This window comes from Mytilus californianus, unplaced genomic scaffold (genome assembly GCF_021869535.1).
Source record: "Mytilus californianus isolate M0D057914Y unplaced genomic scaffold, xbMytCali1.0.p SCAF_7, whole genome shotgun sequence".
Classification (NCBI taxonomy): domain Eukaryota; kingdom Metazoa; phylum Mollusca; class Bivalvia; order Mytilida; family Mytilidae; genus Mytilus; species Mytilus californianus.
In genome coordinates, this window is record NW_026262723.1 from 57,603,647 (window position 1) to 57,613,617 (window position 9,971).

General features: G+C 32.6%; 1 long non-coding RNA gene across 1 annotated transcript; it reads left to right on the forward strand.

Annotated features, from left to right (window-relative positions):
- The first annotated feature begins 1,038 nt into the window (after window positions 1-1,038).
- Window positions 1,039-5,740, forward strand: LOC127707837 (uncharacterized). Its single transcript, XR_007985039.1, has 2 exons — window positions 1,039-1,194; window positions 5,345-5,740. It is a non-coding gene; the product is annotated as an uncharacterized LOC127707837 (long non-coding RNA).
- The last annotated feature ends 4,231 nt before the right edge of the window (window positions 5,741-9,971 follow it).

The following is a 9,971-nucleotide window of genomic DNA, read 5'->3' on the forward strand; positions in this document are numbered from 1 at the left end:
AGGCACCGGCATGCTGTGAACTTGTAAGTTTCCCAAATGAGTAACTATCCATTACTTTTCTAGTGTAAAGTTTTATTTAATACACATTTGATTTGAAATGGCATATCAGAGAGATATATAAACATATATCATAGGCTGATCCGGGGGAGGGGGGTGGGGGCTTTCTTGGGAAAAATTTGGTTGATTATATAGGGATCACTGAAGCATGACTGGAGCCGGCCCTCCCTTATGAAAAGTTCTGGATCTGCCACTGTATATTCATAAAATTAACCAACAAATTATCCAAAAGATGAATAATACTTAATACTTACGACTAAGATTGATTATAAGTATACTTGAGTCGGTTTTACAAAAAAAAAACTTACAATTTATCGTAAGTATACTGTATTGTACATGACTTAATTACTATCAATATTATTTGTAAGTTTTTTTGTGAAACTGACTGCTGAATTGTTTTTCCATGCTTATGGTACATCTAAGTCGTATGCTTTTTTTAAAACCACCTCCAGGGTATAATGTCTGCTCGCCCATAGAATCTGTTTGTAGATATAGGAAGATGTGGTATGAGTGCCAATGAGACAACTCTCCATCCAAGTCACACAATTTATAAAAGTAAACCATTATAGGTCAAGGTATGGTCTTCAACACAGAGCCTAGTTTTTATCAAAAATGAAATATATTGATATTAATAGTATACAGGTTAAATAATTTATTCATACATTTTTAATTGACTGACTAGAATTATCATGATTATTGAGGAATTTGAACCATTCCTATTTTTAAAAAGAGACAAAAATAAAATTTATATATAATAACAGGGTGATACAAATGAGAAAAACTCAAGAAATTGTTTTCAATTAAGATAAATACATGGTTTTCAGTTGTTTTTTTAAAGCAGAGGCAGATTTAGTTTAAAGTTGGAAAAAATTGTTTGTACCAACAAAAATAAATACAGAAAGTTAATCCAGAATTATGTGTTTATCATTTTTTTTTATGTTTAGGTTGCCAGCAAGATGAAAAGACAATGCAGTTCAAAAGTCAAAATGTGGATAAGCTGCAGTACAAGGTCCTACTTTTGCAGATTTTCATATTTTGCATGAATGAATTTGAAGTTTATATCATGGAGGGCAGAGAAAGAAAATAAACACTTCAGTTTTCCTGCTTCTGAAGGATAAATGTAAAACATCTTGTTTGGTAAGTTTTATGCTCTGTTATGATAGTGTTTGTGCATCCATCTGTCTTTCTCTAAATTGTATTCACTTTAAGTTTTTGGTTACAGTTCACCATGAACTTCAGTTAGTAACTTGTGGTTTTACATGTATACACTCAAAATTTAGTACTTTAAAATGTTCATGTATATTTGTCGAGCCTGCAACTTTTGTCGCAGACACTTGACTACTTGAAAAAAGAGTTCAGATTTTTTGTAATGTTAATTTCTCTAATATTATGAGTAATAGGATAACTATATTTGGTATGTGCTTACCTTGCAAGGTCCTCATGCTCGTCAGAGAGTTTTCACTTGACCTAGACCTCATTTCATGGATCAGTGAACAAGAACTTAGTCTTAGATGCATGATTTTTTTTATTAGTTGTTAGTGGCTTTGTACTAGCTGTCAGTAACTGCGAGTACTCTCAGATCTGTACTTAGTGTCTTTTTGTTGTTTGGATGTACAAGTACCCGGCCACGTCCACTTGTATTTGTAGTATTTGTATTTTTATCCATCTGATGAGTTAAGCCTCTTTCAACTGATTTTTTTTGCGGTCGTATATTGGTATGATGTTGGCGTCGTCGTTAAACTTTAGTTTAAGTGAATGGATCTCTATGAAATTTTACCATAAGGTTCAATACCACAAAAGAAAGGTTGGGATTGATTTTGGGGGTTATGGTACCAACAGTTAAGGAATTAGGGGCCAAAAAGGGGCCAAAAATAAGCATTTTTGTAACTTCCAGACATAACTTGTGTGTTAGTGTATGGATCTCTGACATTGTACCACAAGGTTCCATATCACAAAGGGAATGCTGGGATTGATTTTAGGGGGGTAATTGCCTCAAAATATTAGGAATTAGGGGCCCAAAAAGGGCCAAAAAACAAGCATTTTTCTAGTTTCATGACAATAACTTGTGTGTAAGTGTATGGATCTTTCTGAATTTGTACTACAAGGTTCCATATCACAAAGAGAAAGCTGGAATTGAGTTTGGGGGTAATTGCCCAAAACGTTTAGAAAAAGGGGCCAAAAATAAGCATTTTTCTAGTTTCCAGACAATAACTTGTGTTCAAGTGTATAAATCTCTCTGAAATTGTACTGCAAGGTACCATACCACTAAGGGAAGGCTGGGATTGATTTTGGGGGTAATTGCCTCAAAATTTTAGGAATTAGGGGCCAAAAAGGGGCAAAAAACAAGCATTTTTCTAGTTTCAGGACAATAACTTGTGTGTAAGTGTATGGAGCTTTATGGAATTGTACTACAAGGTTCCATATCACAAAGGGAAAGCTGGGTTTGAGTTTGGGGGTAATTGCCCTAAACGTTTAGGAATTTGGGGCCAAAAAGGGACCAAAAAACAAGCATTTTTCTAGTTTCCAGACAATAACTTGTGTTCAAGTGTATGAATCTCTCTGAAATTGTACTGCAAGGTACCATACCACAAAGGGAAGGCTGTTATTGAGTTTTGGGGTGATGAATCATAAGGGGGTTCAAAAAATTTGGGGGGGGGGATTTTTTTTCCCTTTTTTTTTCTTTAAAATTTTCCATTTTAAATTGGTTATTTCTGATTTATATATAAAAGCAAATAATTATGATATGGTTTGAATAGGTAAATTAAAATTTTTTAAGTTCTTAGACCACATTCATTCTGTGTCAGAAACCTATGCTGTGTCAAATATTTAATCACAATCCAAATTCAGTGCTGTATCAAGCTTGAATGTTGTGTCCATACTTGCCCCAACTGTTCAGGGTTTGACCTCTGCGGTCGTATCAAGCTGCGCCCCAGCGGAGCATTTTATTATTGTTCATTCTTATGTTGTAATGTTACACCACTGTCCCAGGTTAGGAGGAGGGTTTGGATCCCGCTAACATGTTTAACCCCGCCACATTCTGTATGTACGTGCCTGTCCCAAGTCAGGAGCCTGTAATTCAGTGGTTGTCGTTTGTTTATGTGTTACATATTTGTTTTTCGTTCATTTTTTGTACATAAATTAGGCCGTTAGTTTTTCGTTTGAATTGTTTTACATTGTCATTTCGGGGCCTTTTATAGCTGACTGTGCGGTATGGGCTTTGCTCATTGTTGAAGGCCGTACGGTGACCTGTAGTTGTTAATTTCTGTGTCATTTGGTCTCTTGTGTAGAGTTGTAGTCTCATTGGCAATCATACCACATCTTCTTTTTTATCTTTAAGGTTAAGTTTTGGTGGTCAAGTCCATATCTCAGATACTATAAGCAATAGGTCTAGTATATTCGGTGTATGGAAGGACTGTAAGGTGTACATGACCAACTGGCAGGTGTCATCTGACCTTGACCTCATTTTCATGGTTCAGTAGTTATAGTTAAGTTTTTGTGTTTTTGTCTGTTTTTCTTATACTGTATGCAATAGGTCTTCTATATTTGGTGTATGGAATGATTGTAAGGTGTACATGTCTAGCTGGCAGGTGTCATCTGACCATGACCTCATTTTCATGGTTCAGTAGTCAAAGTTAAATTTTCGAGTTTTGGTCTTTTTTTCTAACACTAAATGCAATAGGTCAACTATATTTGGTGTATGGAAACATTTTATGATGTACATGTCAGTCCCGCAGGTTTAATTTGACCTTGACCTTATTTTCATGGTTCATTGCTCAGTGTTAGGTTTTTGTGTTTTGGTCTGTTTTTCTTAATCTATAAGCAATAGGTCAACTATATGTGTTGTATGGAAGGATTGTAAGCTGTACATGTCTGCCTGGCATGGTTCATCTGATCTTCACCTCATTTCCATGGTTCATTGGTCAATGTTTAGTTTTCTTGGTTAAGTCTGCTTCTTAGAAACTATAAGCAATACCGGTAGGTCAACTGTATTTAGTAATTTGAATGATTGTAAGGTGTACATATATTTCTTGTCAGGTTTATATGACCTTGAATTCATTTTCTTGGATCATGTTGAGTTTATGTGATAGTTGTAGTAAAGCTTTGTATTTAGGACTATCAACATGATATCAATGATTAGTAAAGAAGGCGCAACATTTCAGCGGGTGCACTCTTGTGTATACATTAAACACCACATTTACTGTTTTCACCCTGATTTTATGGATCACTGAACATAGAAATGTCATAATGTGAAATTATAGTACATTCTTAGGTTAAAGTTTTAGGTTAAGGTACATAGCTTACCATGAAGTTGAATTTCATACACATGTTCATTATGTGGTGAATTTTTAAATTCAGTGCCAAACTAAGATTTTGAGCCTGATTACATGATTGACTAGACATTGACACATGCTAGTGTTTGCCAGGCATTGTGTCCTGTACTAGGAATTTGTCCTGTACTAAGAACTTTAATAGTACTCGCTGAGTATGGAGTTTTTGTGAAAGTTTAATATTAGTGAGATTTTTGCATGACATCCTGTCAACTGCTTGTTGATCATGTTTATACATGTCTTAAAATTAATATCTGACACATTGGTGTTTTGTGAACTTGGAAATAAGTTATTTGATAGAATAATAATGTTTTGAGATTATCAAAATAAAAAATATCCCATTTTTACTACATTGTGTATTAATGATTAAGTATATAAAAAAGAAGATTTAGGATATATGTATAACCATATATAAAAATGAGACAGCAACCGAACAACACAAAAATAAGAAAAAAAAACCAATATAATTTTTTGTATCAATGTTATAATTTCCAACATGTCCAAAGAGTTCAATGTATTTTCTAATTGAAATAAAACACAAGTGGAACTCTTTCAGAACTTCAGAAGCTTAAAGAAGTGCTGTTTCTATTGTTGGCTTTCTGTATAATACATTGCAAATTCTTGTGAAAAATGGAATTTTATTGTAATTGCCTAAAGTTTTAACATTGATCTATATATATATAACTGGGGAAAATACCCAAATGTTATAAAGAAGAATACATAAATTGATTGTTATAAAATATTAGAATAGGAAGATGTGGTATATTGCTACTTTGACAACTCTCCATCAGAGACCAAAGGATGTAGGAGGTTAGCAACTGATGACACTGGACAACCTTCAACAATCAGTAAAATCCATACCGCATAGCTATTTTTATTGAAAATCATATGTTCTTGCTACATGTATGTGTACAATTTTTTATTATCCATAACTTCGGATTTTATTGGTTCTTTTTCAGAAGGATTGGAATTCATCACTGAGAATAGAAGGAGAAAACACAGAAACATGACCAAAATAAATTCAAAGACAAAAGTCAGATCAGTTATTATTTTCATCACTCAGCCAATGAATTGCAGTTCTATTAAATATCTAAAGATATTAAAACCACAATAATGACAATGCTCTGTGCTGAATGGCAAAAAAGTGGACTATACATTATGATCACACAATGCTGGATGATAAGAAACTATTAATTTTTTGGTTGGAGGGATATCCTGAAAAAAAAATTAGATTTATGTAAAAAGCTACTAGTATGTTAAGCCTATTAATAGAGTTTTCATTGATTTCAAATGGGAAAAAATTGTGTTTCAAAAAAGTGTTCTAGAATTCATAAATAAACATATATTGATACTTACATTATCTGCTTTGTTGTTTAAAAGTTTAGATTTGAACAGTTATAGAACAATATAATTGCATTAACATTTCCAAGGAAAAAAAAAATATTCAACTAAAAAGATTCATCTTAAAACAATTTACTACCGAACAGAATTCATTGTAACATACACATTTATTTACTGTATATTTATAATTTGAATCATAGGATTTTATTTTGTCCCATGGGATATTAAAAATCCCATGGGATAATTATAGTCCCATGGGATTTTTTTTGTCCCATGGGACAACAAATATCCCATGGGACTACAATTATCCCATGGGACCCAAAAAAATCCCATGGGATTTAACCAAAATCCCATGGGATAATGGTCAATCCCATGGGATTTGCCTTATCCCATGGGATATTGAAAATCCCATGTTTTTCTAAATCAAATTACAAAATATATATAATAATAACAGCAGAAAAGCAATGAAATTATTGAATCCCATGTAATTCCGCACATTTTGGTTATTTACACGACACTGTAGGTCTAAGGAGAGGCGGCGGCGGATTTGCAAATGAGTGTTTTGCAAATTAAAAGTGTCCAGTGTTATTAACTCAAAACATAATAAATAGAGTAAACTGTAAACATAAAAAATGATCATTTATGCAAGATCTACATAAAAAGTTCTAGATGAGCGATTCAGGTTCTTAGAAACCTCATGTTACATATTTTTTTATAGAAAAAACAGCACCTAAGCGGTCAATTGGATGTGAATTATTTGTCTGTAGATAATCCATATTTTGAAATATATCTTGTTTGCATCAAACATGTATGCCTTAACCTAATGCACATATAAGATATTTCCCTTTTTCTCCCAGGAACTACAAATAAGAGCTTGATAATAACGCCAATGGCGAACAGGGCAGTCAATTAGTAATAACTTTTCATTGGTAAGCTATACCATGTGATACATTTTCAATCTGTCACTTATTTGTCTTTTTCATGTTTGCCACATATATGCATTCTTTACATTGAAGCACATTCAAGAATATTTAAGTTTCTGTCACATTTTCAAAGTCTGAGCAATTCTGAAGTCAAAACTCTTGATTTTTGGTATCAAACCTCATTTTGATAAAATTTCAGTGACAAATTTTCAGATAAGTCATATATCTTTTTCCTGCTTTCCAGATACAGGTACGTTTTTTTGAGTTTATGCATATATATATATAATGTTTGCTACATTTTTCTAAACAAATACAAATCTAGCTTTTTGGCCTGTGTATTTGATACCCACTTGAATATTGGTAAGCTTAACCTTCTTGCTGTTGTCTGTTTCCACTTTGTTTGGTATATGTATATATTTCTGTTCACTGAAAAGGTGGTTTAAATTAGTGAGCAGTAGCTCACACTTAATCATATTAGTTCCCATTAAATTCTCCCTCGCCCTGCTCGTCGAAATTTCAAGTATTTCTAATCTAAATTCAATTGGCTATAAACAAGACAAACACCGAAATAAGATTAGTTGCTCGCATTAACATATTATTTTCTCTTGAGATACAATTTTTATTTTAATTGTACAGATTTCTACCATTCAACAAGCATATAAATACATGTAATAAAGGTAGCAGCAACTGTATATATACTAATGTGACTAACTTCGATAGGACGTAACTGCCAGCAGCTTTGATACCAATACATCTAAATGGCCAACTGTATGTAATACCATAAAAACCCAACCGTAGAAATCGCAAAAATTATGCATGTAACATCATAAATAGTTAATACTGTTGCAGAACTAGTATATAATAGTTCCCATCTATAGATAATTCCTACAAATAACAAATAGGAAAAACCCAATTTCAAACGAAATGAAATATATTTCTCAAATTAGTAAGTCATAAGTCACCTGCATTCAGTATATAAAATAATTGTAAGGTGTTCATTTCTGACACTTTTTACTGACCTTTATCTTATTTGGTTTATGCGATACCTGAAGTACAAGTTACAGACTTTCAACATAAAACTGAAGCATAATCAGATAATGAGAATTTCGGCATATGCACTCTTATTACAATTGTAATAAGTTATATCATCAACAATATTTCGTATATAGAATCATTTCGACAAATATGTCCTTCAAAAGGGTCAACTGACCTAGACTACATTTCATTGTTCATTGATCAACGGTTTAGTTTTCGTGAATAGGTCGGTTTCTCAGATACTATATGCAGTAGGTTAACTAGATCTCGCTAGGTCAATACCTCAGATACTTTGAACAATGAGTAATAGGACCACTATATTTGGTATGCACACTCAGTGCATGGAATACTTTTCCGTCAGGCTGGGTTCACTTGACCTTGACCTCATTTAATGAATAAGTGATCAATGTTAAGTCTTCATGATTATGATCGTTTCTCATATTCTATAAACAGTAGGATAATCATCTTTGGTGTATGGAATGGACATTGGGGAGGGACATAGCTTTGAACCGAAAGGAAACAGCCTTAGTTGCAACATTTCCTTTCTTTGCCTTTTATAGCTGACTGTGCGGTATGGGCTTTGCTCATTGTTGAAGGCCGTACGGTGACCTATAGTTGTTAATTTCTGTGTCATTTATTCTCTTGTGGAGAGTTGTCTCATTGGCAATCATACCACATCTTCTTTTTTATATTCTCCATCAAATAGGCAATTTCTTTTCATCTAGAAGGAGATGAAATATATTTTCCATTCTTTATTTATTATACACAACTCTTAATGATTACAAAACAATCAACCATAATTGGAAAGCACAATAGACAATAATGATAAATTACATAGCATAATTATTATCACTGTCATAATTAATGATATAAAAGTTAATACAGACACAAGTTTACTCAAACTAAACATCTCTAGGTTATGCATTTTTAAACGATGAATATTCATCAAAACCACAAATCGAATTTTAGAAAATAACATAAGTTAAGTAAATGAAAGCGTCACTGTTTCGCAACATTAGTGTCAATTGTGATTCATAATGCATTGTAAAACAAAACTAAACAGTTTGAAAAAAGGAATGTTTGGATTTCGGTGAAAGTGTGGATTCGATTAAAATGGTTTACAGTGGATCATTTTATCCTGTTACACTAATCTACCATCTTGTATCAGTGGTATATGCTTTTTTATTTAATTATTTGTATTATATGGATTAATAACAAGACCCTTTCAGAATTTGAGGATTAAGGTTATGAGAACGTTTCAATAAATTGTAATAAGGAGTTCAGGTGGGTTTTCCGAAGCAAATGTTTAATAGCGTGCAGATATATCTGAAAGTTAACCACCAAATAATCATTCTGATGAAGAAATAAAAGAGGAGCTGCAATAGTACACTAAACGAGTAGGTTTCTGTGAAGGTTTGACAAAATTCGTCACGACTGTGGTGTATACGATTGATTTGTTTGTTGTTACGAGCACTATCATCCTTAAATGAGGTTGACTTGCTAGGCTTTGAGAGTTTTTATGTAGTATGTACAGGTATAGTAACGAATAATTTTAATAAATGAGTTGATTCATTTTTGACGTTATATAATTTTTTTTCGCTAATATTTTTTCACTTAAATATTTTATGACGGTAAGGTATATCATAAATATGACATATGCTGGACATCAGATTTTCTGTTCAACGTCAACTTGACAATAAGAAGACTCACTAACCACTTGCAATAAATGCACAAAATTATGATAACCAAGCACAGAAGAATAATACTTCGATAACAATTGTGTTTGCACAGATCTATATGGCGGACACACTTCAAAATGACACTTATCGTAAAGCATGTTACAACATATATAAATGCACACATTTATATAACGATTTTTCGTCGCAATATCGGGGTAATGACTAACTTCAACATTAATGTTCCACTACATAACTTTGTTAAGAAACAATAATTCTTATAGAAATTGAAATAATTTTTTTCAATGCAAAAGTACATTTCAATCTATTATAAACACACAATTTATTAAATCCTTATGCCGTTGTTGACCTTTTCGACAAGTATTGTATTTTTCTGCGCGTGTTTTGATGGCATATTGAGATAACCAATTCATATAACATATAACATATCAAGGACTTTTGAATCCATTTTTAGTTAACATTACAGTTGTTATCATCGTCATACAAAAGTTATGCAAGTTGAGTACACAGTGTAATTTTGTACAAATGATTACAAGTAACACATCTTCTTTCATTGGGGTACACGTTTATCTTAAATTATCATTATCCGC